We start from the raw sequence: 24600 nt of genomic DNA, 5'->3' as shown, positions 1-24600 counted from the left end.
TCAACAAATAGCTATACAAGAGGCCTTCTTTGAGAGAAATAACTATAGCAGAACAATAATTTGGAGAGATACCTTTCAACATCTTGACATTAGGCCATGACATTGACAAAAACACCAGATATTTGTTTTCAACTTGATTTTTTTTTAATTAAAAAGGAAGCTTACAGTTGAGCATAGGAAAGATGGTATTAAAAATGAGAAAAAGAAAAAATATAAAGAAATCTTAATTACAACTTACTGTCTCATTAAATTGACATTTAAATGCTTATGTAAGCATTTGAATAATGGCAGAAAAAAATCAACATTCTACCAAGAATCATTTTTGTAACTCATCATGTCTAGACTAGACTTCAATTTAAAAAGACTGGCTTTACAGGTAGTGTTAAAGGACTTTTAACATAAAGAACTCATTCTAAAATTTCTAGGTTGATGGAAGCTTGATAATGTAGCTCAAGTTCTTAAGGTAGTCAGAATAGGGCAGTATATCAAAATAACCACCTTTAATAATACCAACACTTTATGAAGTAACTCATAAGTCTTCCTACCCTACTTATCAGTTCAACTAATAAATGAAAGGTCCAATTGGCTCAATCAACAAAGCAAGTGAATACTAAACATTCAAATGAAAAAAAAATAAACAACAACAACCTAAGCAACTAGATTCAGGTCTACCTAAAAAGTCTTAAAAGTGTTACTTTTACTTTATCATAACTATTCAAAGAATGGCAAATAAGTTACAAATGTCAAGTAAGGAATGAGAGTAACTCCTGGACTATTTGAAAATTTCAGTGTGAAAACAGGGAAAATGGCTAAGTACAAACAAGTTGGTCACTCTAGGAAGTCCAGATGTATGAAGAAATTATTACATTCTAGGCGCAGCGGATTAACGCCCTGGTCTGAAGCACCAGCGTGCCATTTGGGCGCCAGTTCTAGTCCCGACTGCCCCTCTTCCAATGGGCCATTGCAGTCTTCTGGGGGGTGAGCCAGCGGATGGAAGACCGACCCCTCCCTCCCTCCCTCCCTCTCTCCCTCTCTCTCTCTCCACCCTTAACTCTCTGTAACTCTGAATTTCAAATAAATAAAATAAATCTTTAAAATAAAAGAAATTATTACATTCTAAGCCCTGTACTAGACTTTTTGTTTACAGCACTTAATCTTCACAATAACCGAATGAAGAAAGATTTTTTTAAAATGGAAACATCTAGTTAACTAGGATGATAAGTAAACACAACGAAGCTATGCTGTTAGAAGACCAGTAATCAGAATCTGTCAGTTCATCTCCAAAGCTCATATTTCTATCATATTATGTTAAATCTCTGGGAGTTAAGTAGAACAGGAATGGGACCACCACTTTTCTTCAGAATAGGACTTCACAAACCCAGCAGGCCCATAAGCTATACATCCCTGATTATGCTGTGTTCCAAAAGAGCTACAAAAAAAAAAAAAAAAAAAAAAAAAAGGCAAAGCATGATTATACCTACGAGTTAAGGTGGCATTTGAGCTGATAAAGTCCTGAATACTTTAGAAAATCTATGAATAAGAACATTCCTACACTGCTGGGAAAAATTATTGTTGGATTTCCTGGTTTATGGTGTTGGGAAATGGCTTCTTTAAGAAATGAGGTAAAGTGTATGTTTGGTACAGATGTTGGGGTTGGTGGTAAGGAACAGTAAGAAGAAATGTGTTCCAGAGCAAGATTTAGATACAATACTGAAAAGCTATTTTCCTTTTTAAAATTTCTTTGATGTCCTCTATAGTTTCCACTACTAAAATACCCAACATACTTTTACTACCTACCTACTCTTATTATCTTACTGCCTATCTACTTTTAGCCAAATAGTCCAGAGACTGCTCCCTCTCCAACAGGCTAATCGCCCAATTATGTCACAGTAGTTTTATGGTGACCCACGCTTCTCAGACATTCCAATAACTGAGTCAAATTACCAGTATTTCGATAGCCTACAAAAAACAAAACCACAATCCTTATCATCATTGCTGCCTAGCTTTTAATGAGCATATGGGATAGATTTGGCACAGAGGGTTAAGCTGCCACCTGTGATGTCCAAATCCCCTATCACCGTCCCTGGGTTCAATTCTCACCTCTGCTTCAGATCTGGCTTTCTGCAACTATGCCTGGGAAGGCAGCAAATGATGACTCAAGTACCTGAGTCCCTACCACCCATGAGGGAGACCTAAAGAGAGTTCTTGACTCCTGGCTCAGCCTGGCTGTTATGGACATGGCAGGAGTGAACCAGCAGATGGAAAATGTTTCCCCCTATCACGTTGTCTTTTAAACAAACATTTAATGAGCAGATGGAAAGGAAGAATAAAATGTGTATCTCTCTTTGAAGCTTTATTCTATGGGGAAGCAGTAAATCAGAAATATAAATAGGCAGAAACAAAAAGGAAAGCACTATAATATAACCAAAAGTTACAAGAGCTCAGTGAAGTGAAAAATCAGGAATGGGGAAAGGGTGGGAGTCTTCTATAGAACTTGAAAGGAAGACAGAACTAAGGAATCAGAGAAAAAAAATGGGGAAAATGATCTAGATTGGTGGGAAGTAGTAAACAGTCCAACCATAATACAAGGAAGTACTAATAGATTAAACAAGCAATGCTAAAATTTATTATTTTGGTAATAATAAATGACTAAAGGCTTTCAGGATAGGAAAAATATATTCAGGTAATGTTTTAAAAAATTAACTTGGCTATGATAAACATAAAACAGCACAAATAATAGAGTATGTCCTCCAAACACTTTTAATATAAATTTCATTTTCAATCTCTCTCATATTCTGTGCTAAACACTTGTAAGAGTTACTCTAGGTAAACACTACAGGTAAAATGGCTCAAGTATTTCTTAGCTATATGACCAAAGAGACAAGTGGTAGTTTGAACTCAAACAGCAAAAATAACCTATCTATAATTACAGGTGTGAACAAACTAAAAAAGGCCATGTCCTAGAAGACCCACATTAACAAAAGCCCATTTTAAGAAGCAAAATTCCGACTGATGTGACAATCTCCCAATCTATTCCCATGTAAAAATAAAGTAGACGTATAGGAGACTGAGAGGTAGAACCTGATGGAATAAATGAAAAGAACAAGACATCTAAAGGAAAGGACAATATTCAAGATTATGGGCAGACTGTTTTATAAAAAATAAGCCAAAGAAAGTAAAATATATACAAATAACTAAAATGATGAAGAAGTGCCATTGGAGTTAACAGTATTACAAATGCTGTGAGACCAGTTGGGAAAGCTTTACCAAGTACTGGGGGAGCCCTCTTTGTAGGTGGCTGAATTGCGTACTGGTAGATTGAAATGAGACATGGTTTCAGGCAGAGGTGTATGAGTAATGGTCAAAGTAGTAAACCTGCCAAGTATTCAGTACATGACTTAATATAGCTCACTAGGCTAATCCTCCACCTTGCGGCGCCGGCACACCGGGTTCTAGGCCCGGTCGGGGCGCCGGATTCTGTCCCGGTTGCCCCTCTTCCAGGCCAGCTCTCTGCTGTGGCCAGGGAGTGCAGTGGAGGATGGCCCAAGTGCTTGGGCCCTGCACCCCATGGGAGACCAGGAGAAGCACCTGGCTCCTGCCATTGGATCAGCGCGGTGCACCGGCCGCAGTGCACCGGCCGCGGCGGCCATTGGAGGGTAAACCAACGGCAAAAGGAAGACCTTTCTCTCTGTCTCTCTCTCACTGTCCACTCTGTCTGTCAAAACACACACACACACACACACACACACACAACAACCAGCATTAACAAGTTTTTGCTTGAATTAGGACATGCTGGTTGATTCCATCATGGTGTCTTCATGGAGTCACATAAAATCACGAGGCAGTGTCTAGATTTATGCAGCAAGTATCTAATAATGGACTTGTTTCCTTCCTGTTATTGCATATTCTCTCCAAGTAGCTTCTACAGTTAACAAGGGTTTAGCTAACCAAAGATCCCTAGCTCCTAAACAGCACAATTGGGTGGGAAACTAAAATTAACTGCAGATGCATTTTCTAATAAAATATTGTTTCATTTTCCCAAACAAAAATTCCTACTGAAAAAAACTGCAGGTAGAAAAATAAGAAAACTACAATAACTTTATCTAAATTTAAATTTTAAGCTATTTTAATTTGTAACTGGACTGCACATTTAGAAGCAGGGTGGTATAATTGGAAAAGCACTAGATCTGATCTGAAACAGGTGATTTCATCTTCAGAACTTATTTCTTCAAACATAAGACTGGACTAATTGTTTTGACTACCTGCTCTATGAGTTGCAAGGATTATGTGAGAATATACGTGAAAACATTTACATTTCAGGGTACTAATTTAAAAATATTCTATTATTTACATCGGTTTATACATATTTTAAAACTAAACACTAATTTTTACTATAGTCATTCCTAGATGAAAGAGAAAAAAAAGCAAATTTTTTAAAATCTTTTTCATAAAGCTACAGAATTCCTCAGGCTTATGATTAGACTTATTGTCAAGAGAAGGGATGAAAAAATATGAAATATCTGTTTCCAATTCTATTTCTTATTAGAATTGGGACAATGGTTTTGAAATCTTTCTTTTAAAGATTCATTTTATTTAATTTAAGTCAGAGTTACAAAGAGAGAGAAGGAGAGGCAGAGAGAGGTCTACCATCTGCTGGCTCACTCCCCAATTGGCCATAATGGCTGGAGCTGCACAGATCTGAAGCCAGAAGCCAGGAGCTTCCTTTGGGTCTTCCCACTTGGATGCAGAGGTCCAAGGACTTGAGCCATCTTTTACTGCTTTTCCAGGCCACAGCAGAGAGCTGGAGCAGCCAGGTCTCAAACGGGTGCTCATATGAGATGCTGGCACTACAGGCAGAGGCTTTACCCTCTATGCCCTGGTTTTGAAATCTTAATGCCTTTAACTACTCTCTTGGAAATCATTTTCAGAAACAGAATACACACTGATACTGATTATTACTGCACTTAGAAGAAAGTCAGGTACATAACAGGCATTCAACTTTTCAATAAATTGAATAAGTCAAAAAGAGTTTAATTCCTATCTTAGTAGATTTAAATGCAACAATGGTACCCACCCATTCTTCACTGAAATGTTTTTCACCATTTTTCTCTTCCTAGGTCCCTCTTCAAAGTTTTAATCTGATACTCACAGTGAGGAGTGAAACATTAGGAAAGTTACTTAATATCACTAGTTATCTAAACTGAAAAACAATACCTACCTAAATCCAGAAAGTTATGAGTAAGGGGTTATGAAATAAGGGATTATGTAAGCTTAAGAATATGAAATACATAAAACATATTTATATTCTCTTACATGTAGAAAATCTAAAAAAGTTGAACTCATAGAAGTAGAAGGGAGAATGGTGGTTACCAGAGTTATGGAGATGTGGGTTAAATGATACAAAATTACAGTTAGATAGGAGGTAAGTTCAAAAGATCTACTGTATAACATAGTAACCACAGTAAATAACAACAGTTTTTAAAAGATTTTATTTATTTGAAAGGCAGAGTTACAGAGAGAGAAAGAGGAAGAGATAGAGAGGTCTCCCATCTGCTGGTTTACTCCCAAATGGCACCAACAACCAGGGCTGGGCCAGGCCAATGCCAGGAACTAGAAGCTTCATCTGGGTCTCTCATGTGGGTGCAGGGGCCCAAGGACTTGGGCCATCTTCCGCTCCTCCCCAAGGCATACTAGCAGGAAGTTGGATCGGAAGTGGAACAGCTGGGACTGAAGCAAGTGCCCACATGGAATGCTGGCATGGCAGGCAAAGGCTTAACCTTTTATGCCACAATGACAGCCCCACAACTACTGTAATTCTTGAAAACTGCTAGAGAATAAATTTTTAAAAACAATTTCATTTATTTGAAGGACAGAAAGCAAGCAAGTGGGGCTAGTGCTGTGGCACAGTGGGTGGGGCCGCCGCTTGTGGTGCCTGCATCCCATGTGGGTGCCAGTTCAGGTCCCGGCTGCTCCATTTCCGATCTGGCTCTCTACTGTTGCCTGGAAAGGCAGTGGAGGATAGGCCGGGGTCGTTGGGCTCCCGCACCCACATGGGAGGCCTGGAGGAAGCTCCTGGTTCCTGTCTTTAGATCGGTGTGGCTCTGGCCACTATGGCTGTATAGGGAGTGGGCCTATGGATGGAGGACCTCTCCCTCCCTCCCTCCCTCCCTCCCTCTCCCTCTCCCTCTCCCTCTCCCTCCTCTGCCTCTCTGTGACCCTGCCTTTCAAAGAAGGAAAGGGGGGGGGTGAGGGAGAGGGAGAAAAGAGGAGGAGGAAGGGAGGGAGGGAAGGAGGGAGAAAGGAAGAAAGAGTGAGCAATCCCATTCACTGGTTCACTCCAAATGCCTGTAATGGCAGGGCCAGGCTGGGTCAGGAACTCAATCCTAGTATCCCATGTGAGTGGCAAGAACCCAATTACTTGAGATATTGCTGCTGCTTCCTACCAGGGCCTGCATTAAGAGGAAGCTGGAATCAAGAGCTGGAGCCAGGTAACAAACCCAGGTACTCCAATGTGAGATGTGGGTATCTTAACCAAGACTTTATCTACTGGCCGGCGCCGCGGCTCAATAGGCTAATCCTCCGCCTAGCGGCGCCGGCACACCGGGTTCTAGTCCCGGTCGGGGCGCCGGATTCTGTCCCGGTTGCCCCTCTTCCAGGCCAGCCCTCTGCTGTGGCCAGGGAGTGCAGTGGAGGATGGCCCAGGTGCTTGGGCCCTGCACCCCATGGGAGACCAGGAAAAGCACCTGGATCCTGGCTCCTGCCATCGGATCAGCGCGGTGCGCCGGCCGCAGCGCGCCGGCCGCGGCGGCCATTGGAGGGTGAACCAACGGCAAAAGGAAGACCTTTCTCTCTGTCTCTCTCTCTCACTGTCCACTCTGCCTGTCAAAAAATAAAAATAAAAAAAAAAAAAAAAAAAAAGACTTTATCTACTAAACTAACAGTCTGGCCCTAGAGAGTAAAATTTAAGCATTCTCACTATTAAAAAAAGGTACAGTATGTGACTTAATACATGTTATCCTCACCATTTAATACTGTATACATATTTTAAAATAGCATGTGTACATGATAAATATATATTTGTCAATTAAAAATAATTTTTGGTGCCTTGAACAGAATAATGGGATATTTTTCATTTCTTATTATGGTACTTGTATATTCTTAAATCACTAACCAGAAAGTGAGGTCAAATCTTTTTAAAAAATACCATTACAGCAAAAAATTCACTGTAACAAAATTATTTTCCTGCCTCAAACAATACCAGGTTTATGGCACTGTGGCAATGTATTTAGTAAAAGTACTTTTTAGTATATTAAATAATATCCTATAATAGTATATATATGTTTAAGATTTGTTTATTTTTACTTCAAAGGCAGAGTTACAGAGAAGCAGAGGTAGAGAGAAAGAGAGAGGTCTTCCATTTGCTGGTTCAATCCCCAGATGGCCACAATGGCCAGAGCTGCGCAGATCCAAAGCCAGGAGCCAGGAGCTTCCTCTGGGTCTCCCATGTGGGTGCAGGGGCCCAAGCATTTGGGCCATCTTCCACTGCTTTCCCAGTCATAGCAGAGAACCGATGGCAAGTGGAGCAGCCAGGACTCCAACCAATGTAGGATGCTGGCACTGCTGGTGGCAGCTTTACCCGCTACAGCAGAGCGCTGGCCCCTATAATAGTATATTAAACATTTCACAACACAGTCAAATCTTCAATGTGGCCACAGAAACATAATGGAATGGAAAGGAAAACAGAAGCACTGTCATATGTTAAGGCTAAAGATGCAGATCCCCGGGGCCAGTGCCGTGTTCTAGTCCCGGTTGCTCCTCTTCCAGTCCAGCTCTCTGCTGTGGCCCAGGAGGGCAGTAGAGGATGGCTCAAGTACTTGGGCCCCTGCACCCACATGGGAGACCCAAAGGAAGCTCCTGGCTCCTGGCTTTGGACTGGAGCAGCTCCGGCCATGGCAGCCATTTGGGGAGTGAACCAACGGAGGGAGGACCTTTCTCTCTGTCTGTCTGTCTGTCTGTCTCTCTCTCTCTCTCTCACTGTCTATAACTCTGTCAAATAAATTAAAAAAAAAAAAAAAAAAGCAGATCTCTGAAGACCTGCAACCTCCTAAAGCTCTAGTTAATATTCTCATGAAATTAATTCTGACATCTATGTACCCAGCCTCGTTCTCTTGTGCTTTGCATATATCCAACTCCCTTCTGGATATCTCTAATTAGCCTATAGGAATTTCAAATCAAATGCTAAAAACTTTAACTCATACTTTTCCATTTCCCAAGTTTAATTTCCTACAATTCACTATCTAGAATAATGGTATTACCACTTCTGTTTTCAAAAGCAACCAATCTCTAAGTTTGAATATAACCTCAACTGACCAATCCCTGCTATACTCTAACACCTGCCAAAACTGAGTTATAAATTATAAATCTGGTCATATCACTATATTACTAAAAATCTTTTCTAGAAACTCTTGAATTTTCTTACCACACTTGTAAAGCCCTTCATAACCTGGTCCCAGTTGACCAGTACAGACTAATTTCTCACTATTCTCCATTATACTCTATTGCTCCAGCCACATCTAATTGTATATAAATCTTTGAACAAACCAATGATAGTTGTGTATTTTTACCTACTATTCCCTGAACCTTCCATAACACACTTACCTGTTAGATTTTGCTTCAGCTTTCCTCTAGAAAGTCTTGCTTAATTTCCCAAAATAGAATTCTTATGTGCCTTCCCATAATGTCTTATATTTTCATCTATTAAGGTACTTATCACTTTTTAAGTGCCCATGTATATGTCTGACTCCATTAAGCTATGAGCTAGCTACCTGAAGGCAATGACATATTTCTACTGTTTCACATGTCCATTGCTCTGGTAGCTACGAGATCAACAAATCTGCTGAATTTAATTGGGTTTACTGTTAAATGCCTTCCAAGAACTTGTATGCTTACCTAACATTTTGCTATTATATTTTAAAATGAAATTTCAACAGTTCACTTGTCAAATTTCTTCTCTACTTAAATCTGCTAATTAAAAAAATTAGCTACTTCTCTAAAATGTTAGAAGAATTTTGAACGTTAAAGAACAGCTGTGGGGCCAATGTGGCAGTATAGTGGGTAAAGCTGCTGCTTGCAGCGCCTGCATCCCATATGAGTGCTGGTTTGAGTTGCAGATATCCCACTTTCAATCCAGCTCCCTGCTAATGCACCTGGGAAAGCAGCAGGTGATGGCCCAAGTGCTTGGGTCAAGCATCCTTGCGGGAGATTTGGAAAAAGCTCTTGGCTCCCAGCTTCAGCCTGGCCCTGTCCCAGCCGTTGTAGCCATTTGAGGGGTGAACCTACAGATGGAAGATCTCTCTCTGCCTCTCCCTCTCTCTGTAACTGCCTTTCAAATAAAAACAAAATCCTAAAAAAAACAAAAACAAAAACAAAAACAAAAAACTCTACATTCTGTTGAAGCATTTCAAAAAGATGAGAATTTGAAAAATCACTGATTTTTTTAAATTTTTTTAAAATTTATTTGACAGGTAGAGTTATAGACAATGAGAGAGAGAGAGAGAGAAAGGTCTTCCTTCCATTGGTTCACTACCCAAATGGCTGCTATGGCTAGAGCTGGACCGATCCGAATCCAGGAGCCAGGTGCTTCCTCCTGGTCTCCAATGCTCCCATGCGGGTGCAGGACCCAAGTAGCTGGGCCATCCTCCACTGCCTTCCCAGGTCACTGCAGAGAGCTGGACTGGAAGAGGAGCAACCGGGTCTAGAAATGGTGCCCATAAGGGATGCCGGTGCTGCAGGCGGAGGATTAACCAAGTGAGCCATGGCACCAGCCCGTTTCAATTTTGCTATAGACATTTAAGTTTAAGGGCACCAAACATATGTCTCCACTTTGTATTCAGAATCTGTCTTAAGTATTATTATAGCTAAAAATGATTCTATTCTAAAAAATTACCTTAAATTTGACAATTTTTTCTAAGATTATTTATTTGAAAGAGTTACGGGGTGGGTGGGGAGGCTTCCATCTGTTGGTTCACTCCCCAGATGGCCACAATAGCCACAGCTTGGACAGGTTAAAGTTAGGAGCTTCATTCAGGTTACTCACATGAATAGTAGGGGCTCAAGCACTTGGATCATCCTCTGCTGCTATTCCCAGGCCATTAGCAGGGAGTTGCATAGGAAGCAGAGCAGCCATATGAGATGCCATTGTCACAGGTGGTGGCTTTATGCAACAACATCAGCCTCTGACTTAATTTTCTTAAAAACTCATTTTCAATCTGAACGCATCTCTAATTTTACTCTGTTTAAGGTTTGACATCAAAGTAGGATTTTATACATTTGACAGAAAAATTTTCTCCTAAGTGAGATATTATCTATCATGTTTTGGTGGGTTTCTTACAGGGAAATTAACTATTATACATTATTCAATGAGACAAATGACTTTTCTCATTCTTCACTACTCACTAAAAGCAAAAACAAACAAAATCCAACACTGGATTCTATTCCACAGTGAATACATATAAAGAAGCACAGTGGGCCTCACAGATCAAGCATGGTAGAACTTCATGGCACAATCATAGCTAACAAGCACAACGAAACTTCCAACATCCCCTCTTTAAAGAAAAGGAAAAAAGTGAAAACAATATGATTAGTTGTATTTTAGAAAAGAATCTTGGCAAAATTATCACTCATTCCCTCTTAATAATAAAATCTCCCTCACTTTCCAAGAGGTTATTATAAATCAAATTATATTTAAATATTCTCATAAGAGTTGACTTTTATAGAACTCATGGGTAATTTATTTAAAAAGTAATCTTTTCATTAAATAAACACTCATTTGAATAACAAATGGAGCTGTTTTAAAACCATTCTACCTAAAATATAACTGTTATTATACTAACATATATTTTGTAGAAAATTCAAGTTGTTCCCCATAAGAAATGTTTCAAGCAAAAGCTGAGGCAAGTCCTTGCCCCAAGCCACTCCAGTACAACGTTAAGTTCATTTCTTTATGCTTCACTCTGCAAGTTCTTGACCTGTATCATAAAGCAGCTGGGGCTATTTTGGAAAAACAACGACAACAACAACAACAGTGGAAGCAAAAAGACTAGGATTTTTAAGTCTGGCTGAACATGAACCATATGGCACTACAAAGCACCACTCAGAGAAAACGGACATACCTACAAATGCTTAACTTAAGGTAAATCCTTATTGGTTAATGGAGTACGAAATGAAAGGAATTAGAGTCAACACGTATGCAAGGGGAAGTTCAGAGACACAGCAGACAACTCTATGGTCATATCCTCATGCCATACAATTTTACAGCAAACTATTAAAATCACACAAAAATCAAGTCTATTGTATGATTCTCTTTGTGAATGTTACTAATGAAAACACTGGAAGTCTAGCTAGCAAGTTAATGTTTTCATTTGAACTCTGATCAACAATTTGCTGACAGTTATATGGAAAGATTGAAAAGTGTTTTAGCAGCCTGTCTGGACAATTTTCTGTTGTAGTTATTTTCAAATCAACCATGTCTGCAAAGAAAGCATGCTAACTCCTGTATGCTACATGTTAGCATGTACAGTAGTTTAAAATGGTTGTACCATGGCTTTATCAGTATGTAGTATGTGTGTAAAAAACTCAGTTTGAACCCTGAATGCATGGATCCTGAACACTGCATAGTGCTTTCTGCAGCAATTAGAATGTACTGGTAAACTACAAATTGGTCGTTTAAAAACTGAGGAAAGGAGGAAGCAATGTCTCTTCAAAAACAAAACAAAACAAGAACAAAAATAAAAACAAAAAACGCTTTTCAAATAGCAAGTAATATTTTGCCCTCCCAAATTAGTTCAAGAATCTCCAAAGTACATTACAACACATAATGATAAAATATTTAATTTCACTGTATTAGAAAGATCAGATTGAACTACTGCCAATTTTAAAACAAAGGTTTAGAATTTTCCAAGGAAGCCTTACTAAATACTTAGAATTTATTCTCATAATATACTTACATTTTTGTAATATAGGCCTTTGCCATCAAGATAAAATATACATAATTTTTAATGAATCATTAGCCATTTCTTTAAAAGCGGTATAATTTGTATCTCATGAACTCTGTTCAAAAATAACTCTAAATTTCCCACCATAATTCTTCCCTATACTTTGGCTGGAAAACTGGAGATCATAGTAGTTCTCTAAATATGAAGGAAATGCTTTTTATGTAACAGATAAGTATACATATATGACTCCCATGATTGTTTTTCCTTTATAGTTATTTCCAACTGTTAGGGCCAAATTTGTCATTAAATTTGGCTTTCCATAATGCGAAACCATTTAGTGTGCTGATATAATGAATTGGTTTCTTGAGTTCAAATGTAATTTCATGCTTTTGTTTAAGCATATGTAAATCTTTTAATTTGAAAGCAATTCTTAATAGATAAAATTAATATGTAAATGTAAACTGTAAATATAAAATACACAATTTGAAATAACTCGAGGCAGCAAGCTCTAGATTTCCATTAATATCTCTGCAACAATTAGAACATGTTTTTAATAAGAGTTTCACTCTGTCATCCTGTCATCTTGGCTTTATTGTATTAATATAAGAAAATGTGCTATCAGAAAGAAGTTTAAAAGTGCTGTCTACATAGAATACAAAACTTGATATGAATACTCAGTATCACATAGCATTAACAGTCCAAAAGCAAGGCAAATACATATGCCATCTAGGATTGTGTAAGCACACATTTGTTCCTTTGAGAACATTGAGCCAAGAACGTACATATATAGCACAGAAATTACTAACAGAAACACAAAAGTTCTATGTGAAGCTCTAATCAAAGCAAAATATCACAAAAACATTTCCATTTACCACAGATGATAAAGAAAAACTCAATTTGCTTAGAGCATCATTTGGCAGAAACCCAACCAATACAGAATCTGACCTCTGTTTGGAAATTTTAATGAACTGCATGTAGATTACATCAAAACCTATTTTTAAAATCATTTTATTTAAAACTAGTTTAAATAAGCCATTATGCTTTCCTTATTTGGCAGCTAAATATTTGGAATGCAGTTGGATTCCTTCTGCATCTACCCTATAACAAAAGCAAGATCATTTGTTCAGATTTTAAGCATATCTTGATATTTGGGAGAAAAAAATTGCTAATGGAAAATACTGGACTCAGTAACATAATTCAATTATTTAAATTTATTTAAAAAGAAACAAAAAGAATCCCCATGCAATGTTTCATGAATTGGAATTAACTGGAATTAAATATTCTGAATGATCCTAAACTAACGAGCCATTGGCTTAGGGGAGAGGCTCTATTGATATCAGCCTTCTTCATTAGGTAGTCAGCATCTTATTTATCTAACCCTGGGGTTAAATATTTTATTGAAGTAGTCAATTTGGAAGTTATAAAATTCTTCTGTTGGAGGTTGGCGTAGGGATGCAGCTAAGAAAAATCAGTGAAATCTCCAGAATGAACAGCCTGACACTATAGTATCTCACTGGGCACTCAGGAAAGCAATACTATAGAAAGCAGGTTACCGTTTATGATAGTTGTATTTTCTGTGTTATCTAGAGAAAAACAGGTTCATCCATGCAAAATGGACTGTTTTAGAAGATACTGCTGCTAAAATGAAAGACTTTTCAAAAGCAAAAAGTGATTATTCCAGATGAAATGAGAAGCTCCAATGTCAACCTTACTTCCTGAATCAGCAAAAATCAAAGCTTTACTCAGAATAGGAAATCGGAGATTTTCTTTTAATTTACATACCTTTTTTGCTGAGTATGTTTTAGCTGAAATATGAGAGAACTTTTAAGAGACAGCACTTCACATTTCCAACTGTGCTTTGCTATGGCATTATAAAAATACTGCTACTTAGAACCAAAAATACATCAATTTTACTAGCACTAATGTACAAGAATCAAGAGTTTAAGTCAGAAATAGCTTTCCATTTATAGGATTTTTGTTATACTCTCATTAGCAAGGCCAACACCATACCAAATACCAAATTGCAAAGTAAAAATCTTAGCTATCATTAGGATATATCTAAACAATTAAAAGTTTGCCACATAAGGAAAATTCATAAATGATTAAAATCAAAAACAAGAAAAACAACTTTGATCCACATAGTTAATTGTCCTCTATACATATTTTAAAGAATCCTTTGCAAAAATGAATAAGAGATCCAAGTATGTTATGAAACTTAGATTAATTTGGGAAATCATTGTGTTAAATTAATTATTTTTAAAATGTGAAATTTTATTCAACACCTTAAAACTGTGTAACATACTTATAATAGGGATAATGATTTAAAAATCTGAAAATGTCTCTAAATTGTTGGTAAATATGTATCTCTTGGCTATTACCTTCATGCCAATATTTTATGGTAAATGTTTTTAATAATAGTTGGATGCTCTTAACATAATAAAAATTGATGGCCTGTTAGCCAGAAGAACAAATCTGTTCAATTACATCCATTTCAGAAGAAATTCTGTTGTTTGCCTATCCTACCCCAAACCTTTACTACTCCTGCAGTTTTCTTTTCTTAGGAGTTGTGAAATATGGAATATGTTGTAAAAAGATTTAAGTGAATTTATTCAGTGAGTGTAAAGTATTTTTAGTATATCCTTAAATGACATAAAAGTAATTTTGAAAGATTTCTTATTTATAAACTTTAAAAACATCAATAATTCATTTATTTTGGCCTTTATAACATTTTATCAGAATTTTACCATCATTAATAGATATTAATGAAATTTTATTTAGTTGCCTTCTAACACACAACTAACTAAATTTAAGAATCAGGTTAACAAAGGTAGAATTTGGGTAACTTTGATTTTAACCTCCATAAAATATATTGTCTAATAGTTAAATGACACATAAAACTTGGAAAAATATGAATTTAATATTGTGGAAATGTAGATTAAATCTGTGATACTCTAAAGCAAAAAAAAAAAATTATTATTGTAAAACAGAAAGGACCTGAACTAGTCCTTAAACACAAACCCCAATTATGGACAAGGTAGGTAAGTAGTTTTTAAAGATTTTTCTGTATTTCTTCTCTTCAACAGTGAATAATTTACAAGAAGTAACACTGAGACTCACAAATGATACTCCAAGATACAGTCATGATCTATAAGCCCCAAATTCTCAACTTGCTATCCTATACAATGCTGTACAAACTTTAGCTCAATTTTTATGATAGTCATTGTTCTAATAATTGGCTTTTCACCATATATATTGCCTGGACAACTTAAGTTTTAAACAATTATCAGTTAAATCTGCAAGCTCCTGTAGTCTTTAAAAAGAACTGAAAAACTCACTACTCTCATTCCAGAGTGCAGGTAACACATTTAAATACACATCTCTTTCTATGTTGATGCCCAGGAAACTGTCAAATATTTCCCTCTGTATTTTAATATCTACTAAACTTATCTGAATGGCTCCTTATTCATTTCCAGCATTTATATTAAAATAAAAAATAAAAGTAAAAAGCCTTTGTTTAAAAGCTTAATAAATAATCTCACCTGGAACTAAACATACAGATGAAGCACACTGCTGTGAATATGCAATCTGCCCCCCAAAGCACATGTAATAGACATCATGGTTATGGGGTACAGAAAAACCAACTTCTCCGACTTTAAAGGGTTTGAATAGGGCAATTTTTTCAAGCCATTATATGATGAAACACAACTTTTTCAACAGTGTACAGAAGCTAAGGAATGGCCAATAATAAAAATGACAGGACAGTGGCCTAGCCTTATAGAAGCTGGTTTTCATAGATCAAGCTAAAATATATTTGCTGTTTTTTATGGCAGCATCCCATGCTTAAAACCCTCCCTTCCTGCCTTTGTTCGGCTCTTTTGCTAGCAAGCAAGTGCTTTCTTTTGGTTCAGCCTAGTATAAAGTCAAAGGACTAGAACATGAGGGTCATCAAGGTCTACAAGGTAGATGAACAAGACAATAAAGCAACATTACAGGACAAAGAAGAAACACATTACAATATGAATCTAATTCCAATGAAGCCTATATAAAATAGTCATAATTATGAAAAACAGCAAATACTGGAGATGCCATGGATGGCTGCTTCTGCTTTATATAAATATTTAGATAATGTTTTTAATAAGAATTGAAACAATAGCCATTAAACAACTGTTTTCAAATTCAAGTTAAAAATGTTCTGTAACACACAATGACCTACTAAGAAACACTATGCCAAAATCTATATATGAGTGAAGTTAAACTGTAAGTCCTTTGTTTTTTTTTAATTACTAGTAAGTTTATTTTAATCTATACAGAACACTGACTTTTCCAATTTATTGTATTCTTAAAATTTAAAAGTAAAATCAACTACAACTATAAAGAGTCCTAAGTCACATGGCAGAAACAATCAACATGGAAAATAACCATAATTTGCTTCCTTTTCAATCCTGCAGGGAAAAATGAAAAGTTTCATAATTAATTATAAAATACATCTTTTCCTATTTTTTATTTTCTTTACTACCATTTGTCATTAATTCTATAACTGTGGACAAAGAAATGACAGATATTAATGAAGCTACTTCCTTTTTAAGTTTTCATTGCAATCATGATATTAATTGCTATCATCACATTCATTCTCATGCCAACCCTGCAGTGGGGCAAATGGAATTTTGATGATCTGTCAGAGAGAGAAATAGTTGGAATGATCAACCAGGTGAAACCCAGGCTTCTGGATAATAGCAAAGAATGAAATTTGATTTTAGAAAAATCAAATACAAATATTGCCTTCAATAAAGGCCAGTTTCAAAACAGGTAGATTATGGATAAAGTTTATTTAACAGTTTTGAAACAAAAAAAACCTTATTAGTTCCTAATGTTTCTTCTTCTATTTTCCCTTCTCCTCAAAGAACGAGGAAAAAAAAGGTCAGCAGATAGTTAAAATATACTTCTGCTAAAGAAGAGAAGAATTATTCAGCAAGATAATACAATCTAATTTTTTACATATTGTTAACAGGTACACTGTCCCAAAAAGCAAAATCACCACAGAGAAAATCCAGGAATACTTTAAACTGAGCAGTTCGTACTTCTTTTTCCTTTGCTTTTTGTTTTGTTTTGTTTTATTTTGTTTTGGGGGGAGGACTCAAAAGTAACTTTATAATAGTATTATAAGAAGGTCACTAACAAATCCAGTCAAGCAGGATAGGATCAGTTCTGACTTGTCAGAGCAGATGCTAGAAACAAGAAATCTCTCCTTTCTTCTAGAGTGCTAATCTCAACACAAAAGACCATGGCAAAGAGAAGTCAAGACTCTGATAATTCTGTTTTCTGATCATCAAAGCAATCAGAAAACTAAACTACGAAAATTAAATAATTGAGATTTTTACATGCCCACAACAAATAAAATCTGTTGATTCATAGAGTTAGGAAGCACAGATGATATATAATTGTGAAAAAAATTATGCCAATCACCAAGAAGTATTCATGTGAAGGATTACGATCACTACTCCTTCCCTATAAACATCTCTTCTAAAACATTGTAATCCAGCAAATTGATGATTAAATTAAATATTCCAATCATCTAGGGCTACTAAGGCCTGGCTCAAAATCCATCTTGTTCATGAAACCTGCCTTCATTGTTTTCCTGAGAAGGTGATTGCTCTCTCCTTAATGATCTACTTACATGTCAGTTGCATGTCCCATTTCTTCTATATAGTTAAAAGCTCTTTTAGGACAGAAACCATGTCTTACTTTTCTTGTATTTGCCATACCTAGATGCTAAAATTTTATGGATTATTTGAACTACATACTATATTCCCAAATAACACATACTTGATCTTTATGTGAAAATACAAAATAAACACAGGACATAGAGTCCCTGACTCAGATAGGTCTACAGCATGGTTTAGGAGCTGGAACACGTAAATAATAAAACCACAAATTTTAAAGTTCAGTTTTCTAAATGATAAACATCAAGGGGAAGGAACATATAGTAGGAAGACAGAACTTGTGTATTAGATCATTATTCATGAAAACTTAAATCTGGCTCAAACAAACAAACAAAAAGACTGGGGAGTAACACCAATTAGGTCTTGTGAATTTAAAACAAATATGGTGAAATAACATCTTTCTCAGAGAATGATTCTCATGCAAAACCCAAAGTATAAGCTTGTTCTAGTGAGAAATATTCACTGATTCAAGCCATGAAAGCAGAGGCACTGAAGTTCATTCTGAAGGTATCTTGGACCTCCCTGGGTGGGTGGATGGTGGGGGTTGCTGTTGTTTCTTATTTTTAAGGAACTCCAGGATAGGTGCTCAGTCTTCCTGAAGCTGCTGTACAGCTTGACTCCTACGGGTTTCCTATTAGAAATGCCTTTGGTTAGAGGACTTTCAACAAGCTAGAGTAGGAGGAGCTGAAATAACAGCTGTAAAATAGTCCCTAGAGGCAACTTCTGGGAGATAGGCACCTCTCTTGAAGAAGTTCAAATTGAAAGCGTTTGAGTGAAAGCATGTCTATGAAACAACCTCAAAGGCAAGAGATTATGAGACTCAGGAGATGAAGGATGTTTCTGAAGCAAAAATGTAGCAACTGGAGTGGAACTGATAAATGATTTTTCAACTTAGCCTTTCATCCTTCCAAGGTAGATAAATTGAGTAGCTTGCACTGTGTCGTGCATGGGTCTTCCAGATGAGGCTTGCTCTATGCTTTGCGTAGGCATTAAAAATCCCATAGCACTTTAGATAAATAAAAGGCAGGGAGATACACTGTGAGCTTTGGTTAAAATATGTTTTAAAATATAACTTGGTGTATTTTGCCTTGCATAAATCCCTTAGACCAGTTAGTTGACATGTGGAGACAAAATATAGGAAAAAAAACTCACTTTAAAATTGTCTTGAAATCTAATTCTATACACAAAAGTTATTTTAAAAATTATTAACCCTTGAAGATTAAATGACATAGCACAGCATACAGTCAATAAATTGCTCAAAGAATGGCTAGACTATGTACATATAGTTTCAATGAGAGAGTATAATGACAAATATGGGGCTAGTGCTGTGGAGCAGTGGGTTAACACCCTGGCCTGAAGCAACAGCATCCCATATGGGCGCCGGTTCTAGTCCCAGCTGCTCCTATTCTGATCCAGCTCTCTGCTATGGCCTGGGAAAGCAGTACAAGATGGCCCAAGTCTTTGGGCTCCTGTACCCACGTGGGAGACCCAGAAGAAGCTCTGCAGTGCATTGCGGTGCAATGCTGGCTTCGGATCAGTGCAGCTCCAGCCGTTGCGGCCATCTGGGGAGTGAGTCAGCTGATGGAAGACCTCTCTCTGTCTGTTTCTACCTCTCTCTGTAACTCTTTCAAATAAATAAAATAAACCTTTATTAAAAAAAAAAAAAAAGACAAATACAAGACACCTGAAAGAATCTCCAAAGCTTTCGAAAAAGACTAGGTTTGGGCCTTGTAACAGGTAACTGTTTTGCCCCCTCAGCATCTATTCCCTTTCTTCTGGTAACAGAACAATATTTCTTATCGGAAAATCATTTCATAGGAAAGGTTTGATGGTGGTAAGTCATGGTTACTCATAGTCCTCCCTACACATAAACACCATCATCACCACCACCACCCCATTAGACGGGTGAGCAAATGATTCAAACCTGGACAATCAATCTTCAGATCCAATGACTGGATAAGAATAACATCATCTGAGACAATGAAAGAACTTCTCGGAATTTTTACCAGAATTATCAAAACACTATCGCTGAGATATAGGTATTAAGGATCATGTAAGTCTGAAGCTGCCTAGGATCATTTTCCTCCAAATGGAGCCAACCTGAAAATGAAGCCAATCAGCACAGACAAAAACTAGAACTGAGAAATGAGGGTAAGCTTGTTTAGCTAATGCATTGAGAATAGATTCAGAATGATCCAGTTATGCTGAGGCCAGATAAATGCTTGGATTTCCTGATTACATGTAAGCCAATAAATATTTCATCCTTATTTTATTTTTCATCTTTTCTTTGGATCAGATTTCTGTTATTTGCAACCAAAGGCCTCAATTATTTAATCTATCACTTTCTCTTGATCCTGTAGTCTCCTATCATTCCTTATGTGGTACCATTCTCAGCCCCTCCCAAAAATTCTCTGAAATCACTGCAGTATTAAAAGATGGTAGACAAATGCCTAAGTTGGGGATATTTCAGTCAACTCTACTGTTATTGGACCTTACTACTGAGTGAGACAGTATTTATGGACCAGTTCTGAAGATCATAACCCTTAAAAGGTCAAAGTTACAATTCCATACTTAACACTTCTCTACAGTTAAGAAAAGTAGTATTTACAGAAAGCCCTCTCCGTAAGAAATCCAATTAGTAAGAACCAATCTGGGGCTGGCTCTGTGGCGCAGAAGGTTAAGTCTCAGCCTGCAATGCCAGCATCCCATATGGGCGCTGGTTTGAGTCCTGGCTGCTCCACTTCAATGCAGCTGTATGCTAAGGTGCCTGGGAAAGCAGCAAAAGATGGCTCAAGTGCTTGGGCCCCTGCACCCACATGGGAGACAGAAAAGAAGGTCCGGCCGGTGCTGCGGATCAACAGGCTAATCCTCCGCCTAGTGGCGCCGGCACACCGGGTTCTAGTCCCGGTCGGGGCGCCGGATTCTGTCCCGGTTGTCCCTCTTCCAGGCCAGCTCTCTGCTGTGGCCAGGGAGTGCAGTGGAGGATGGCCCAAGTCCTTGGGCCCTGCACCCCATGGGAGACCAGGAGAAGCACCTGGCTCCTGCCTTCGGATCAGCGCGGTGCGCAGGCTATAGTGCGCCGGCCGCAGCGTGCCGGCCGCGGAGGCCATTGGAGGGTGAACCAATGGCAAAGGAAGACCTTTCTCTCTCTCTCTCTCTCTCTCTCACTCACTGTTCACTCTGCCTGTCAAAAAATTTAAAAAAAAGAAAAAAGAAAAGAAGTTCCTGGCTCCTGGCTTCAGATCAGCTCAGCTCCAGCCACTGTGATCATTTGAGGAGTGGACCAGCAGATGGAAGGTTCTCTTCTTTCTCTTCACCCTCCTTCTTATCTCCCTCCCCTCCTCTCCCTCCCCCACCTCTCTCCTCCTTCTTTCTCTGTATCTCTGCTTTCAAATAAATAAATATATATTTAAAAGAAATAAAAACCAATCTTTATAAGTTATTAAACCACCAACTATGGCCAGCGCCACGGCTCACTTGGCTAATCCTCCGCCTGCGGTGCCAGTACCCCGAGTTCTAGTCCCGGTTGGGACACCGGATTCTGTCCCGGTTGCTTCTCTTCCAGTCTAGCTCTCTGCTGTGGCCCGGGAGTGCAGTGGAGGATGGCCCAAGTTCTTGGGCCCTGCAGCCACATGGGAGACCAGGAGGAAGCACCTGGCGCCTGGCTTCGGATCAGCGTAGCGCGCCGGCCGCAATGCACTGGCCATAGCAGCCACTTGGGGGGTGAACCAACAGAAAAAGGAAGACCTTTCTCTCTGTCTCTCTCTCACTGTCTAACTCTGCCTGTTAAAAAAAAAAAAGGGGGGGGGGGGAGCTGGCGCCACGGCTCAATAGGCTAATCCTCCACCTGCAGCGCTGGCACACCTGATTCTAGTCCTGGTTGGGGTGCCGGAATCTGTCCTGGTTGCTCCTTTTCCAGTCCAGCTCTCTGCTGTCGCCCAGGAAGGCAGTGGAGGATGGCTCAGGTGCTTGGGCCCTACACCCCGTGGGAGACTAGGAGAAGCACCTGGCTCTCGGCTTTGGATCAGCATGGTGCGCCGGCCGCAGCGGCCATTAAGGGGTGAACCAACGGAAACGGAAAACCTTTCTGTCTCTCTCACTGTCCACTCTGCCTATCCAAAAAAACAAAACAAAACAAAACAAACAAACAAAAAAAAACCCACCTCCAACAGGAAGTCCAAAAGCCAAGAAAAAATACTGTTACAGTCCATGTATATCTCAAGATCACTTGCTGACAAAAAGGACAACAGTCAGAATTATTTAAATTTCTATTATTATAAGTTAGAGTAATATGTGACAATCTAAACAAAAATACAAATGGACAGATATGTTTTAAGAACTTTTTGCTTACATTAGGGGAAATCTAACATTTGGAATATCACATGTATCCTTATGGGAAGTAGGCAGAAAAAGATCTGAAACACAAAGAATACGGCAATACAAAGGTAAAACAGAGAGATGTTTGATGATGCTAAACTTAAGAGGAATGACAGGGTCACAAGCCAAGGAATACTGGCAGTCACCTGAGCTGTAAGATCTTCTCCTCGAGCCTCCAGAAGGAGGCCAACAACTTGAATTTTGCCCAATGATACTACTGACTTTGGACTTCAGGCTTCCATAGTTGGGAAAAGATAACTTTATGCTGTTTTAAGTTACTAAGTTTACAATAATTTGTTACATAACAGGCAGAGAAATCTAATGCAAGGATCATATTCTACATATCCTCAATTTTAATAACAAGTGATATTATCCAAATACACAGTATTTTTATAGAAGTCTTTAACAATCATACATGCATAATTTGTCAAACTAAACAATAATTTTAATTGATTCAGGCAAAAATCATTAGACTAGTTGAAAAACAGTATGTTTACACCTTCTCAAAGTATCTCCCTCCTGACTACTTACAAAAGGAAACTGCACCTCTATGGTCAAGAAATCTGGTGAAAACTACCTTAATCAAATGGTCAAAGCTAACATCAATAAGAGAGCAATCTTGATGTAATGCAATGAAAAGAACATGGTGTCACATACATAGTATCTCTATCAAAAAATATGTAACTGAATCAAACAATGATACTGAAATTAAAGAGCATTCCACAAAAATAACTTTCTAATACTCTTTAAAAATGTCAATGACATGAAAAATAAAGGAAAACTGAAACCACTGAAGATGAAAGGAGACTCAAAAGATAACTCAATGTAAAGCCTGTTCTTGGATTGAACTATGGTCTGAAGCAGGGAGGAGGCAAAGACTGGGAAATGAGTAGTACATATAAAAAGACATGACTGGGGATCCAATAATTTTCCTTTATGTATAGATTTTGAGAATTTCTCAACATTAGAAATGATTGATTTAAAATTATATGTGTATGTCTGTATTACCTTTTAATAAGTATTTGTTCTTTATTTCTACCGAAAAAACATGATTGGGACAACTGCGGAAATTTTAACTTTAACTATACATTTGATAACAACTTTATCAATGTTAAATTTCTTCAGTTTGGTAACTATTGTGGCTATGTAAGAAAAGTGTCTTGTACTTAGGATATATTTTCTGAAATATTTAAGGGTAAAGAGGCATTGCATCTGCAAGTTTTTCAATTAACTCATCAAAAAAAGATAAAGAAGCAATTAGGGAAAATTTTAATTATTAAATTTCTAGATAAGGAATATAATGGTATCCAATGTATTATTCTTGTATGTGTCTTATAAATCTGAAATATTCAAAGTATAATATTAAGCAAAACACAATTTAGTGAATTAGACATTTGATCTCAAGAGGGATCAAGGCACAAAATGACCTACTTTCAGATCTAATGAAAAGTTATGCTGTATGCCAATAGCACAACATATCCAGTAACCATTAAAACAAAAAATCACCAATGTGAGAATATACATTTTCAAACACTGATTAAAACATTTGTGATATTTATAATAAAGACAAATTATTCATATGTGTTTTTGCAATGTAGTTAACTTAGGAATTTTTGCTAATGCTAATTAAAATGAATACAGTTTAAATTCTTATTTCTAAAAACATGACTATATGGGGCTGGTACTGTGGTACAGCGGGTTAACGCCCTGGCCTGAAGCGCCAGCATCCCATATGGGTGTCAGTTCTAGTCCCGGCTGCTCCTCTTCCAACCCAGCTCTCTGCTATGGCCTGGGAAAGCAGTACAAGATGGCCCAAGTCCTTGGGCCCCTACACCCGTGTGGGAGACCCAGAAGAAGCTCCTGGCTCCTGGCTTCAGATCAGCACAGCTCTGGCAGTTGCAGCCATCTGGGGAGCGAACCATGGGACAGAAGACCTCTCTCTCTCTCTGCCTCTCCTCTCTCTGTGTAACTTTGACTTTCAAATAAATAAATAAATCTTTAAAAAAAAACATGAATATAAATTATATAAAAGATGACAATGAATAGAACTGATCACATGAATATCTTATGATTCAAGTTTAAAAATGTCAATTTGATACACTTTTTAAAATCTGTTTTTCTGCAATATAAACTGCAGTACAGCCTGATATCAAACTTAATTACACATGAACTGAATTTTTTCATAGATGTAAATCACCACAGATGTAATTTACCCTACATAGGTGAACATATTACACTCAGGAGGCTTTTTCTCACTTTACTGTACAACAGAACTAGAAAGAGGCAGCAAAATGAAGTAAAACACTGGACTGCAGGGCAATGTTTGAGAACACTGAAATCTGTTTTTCTGCAATATAAACTGCAGTACAGCCTGATATCAAACTTAATTACACATGAACTGAATTCTTTCATAGATGTAAATTACCACAGATGTAATTTACCCTACATAGGTGAACATATTACACTCAGGAGGCTTTTTCTCACTTTACTGTACAACAGAACTAGAAAGA

General features: G+C 37.7%; 1 protein-coding gene across 6 annotated transcripts in view; it reads right to left on the bottom strand.

The window, feature by feature from the left end:
* The window catches only part of ZCCHC7 (zinc finger CCHC-type containing 7), a 273573-nt gene that overhangs the window by 119663 nt on the left and 129310 nt on the right, over positions 1 to 24600 (bottom strand). The window lies entirely within an intron of this gene.

The sequence above is a fragment of the Oryctolagus cuniculus genome, chromosome 1 (genome assembly GCF_964237555.1).
Source record: "Oryctolagus cuniculus chromosome 1, mOryCun1.1, whole genome shotgun sequence".
Lineage (NCBI taxonomy): Eukaryota > Metazoa > Chordata > Mammalia > Lagomorpha > Leporidae > Oryctolagus > Oryctolagus cuniculus.
This window is presented reverse-complemented; position numbering and strand designations above follow the sequence as displayed.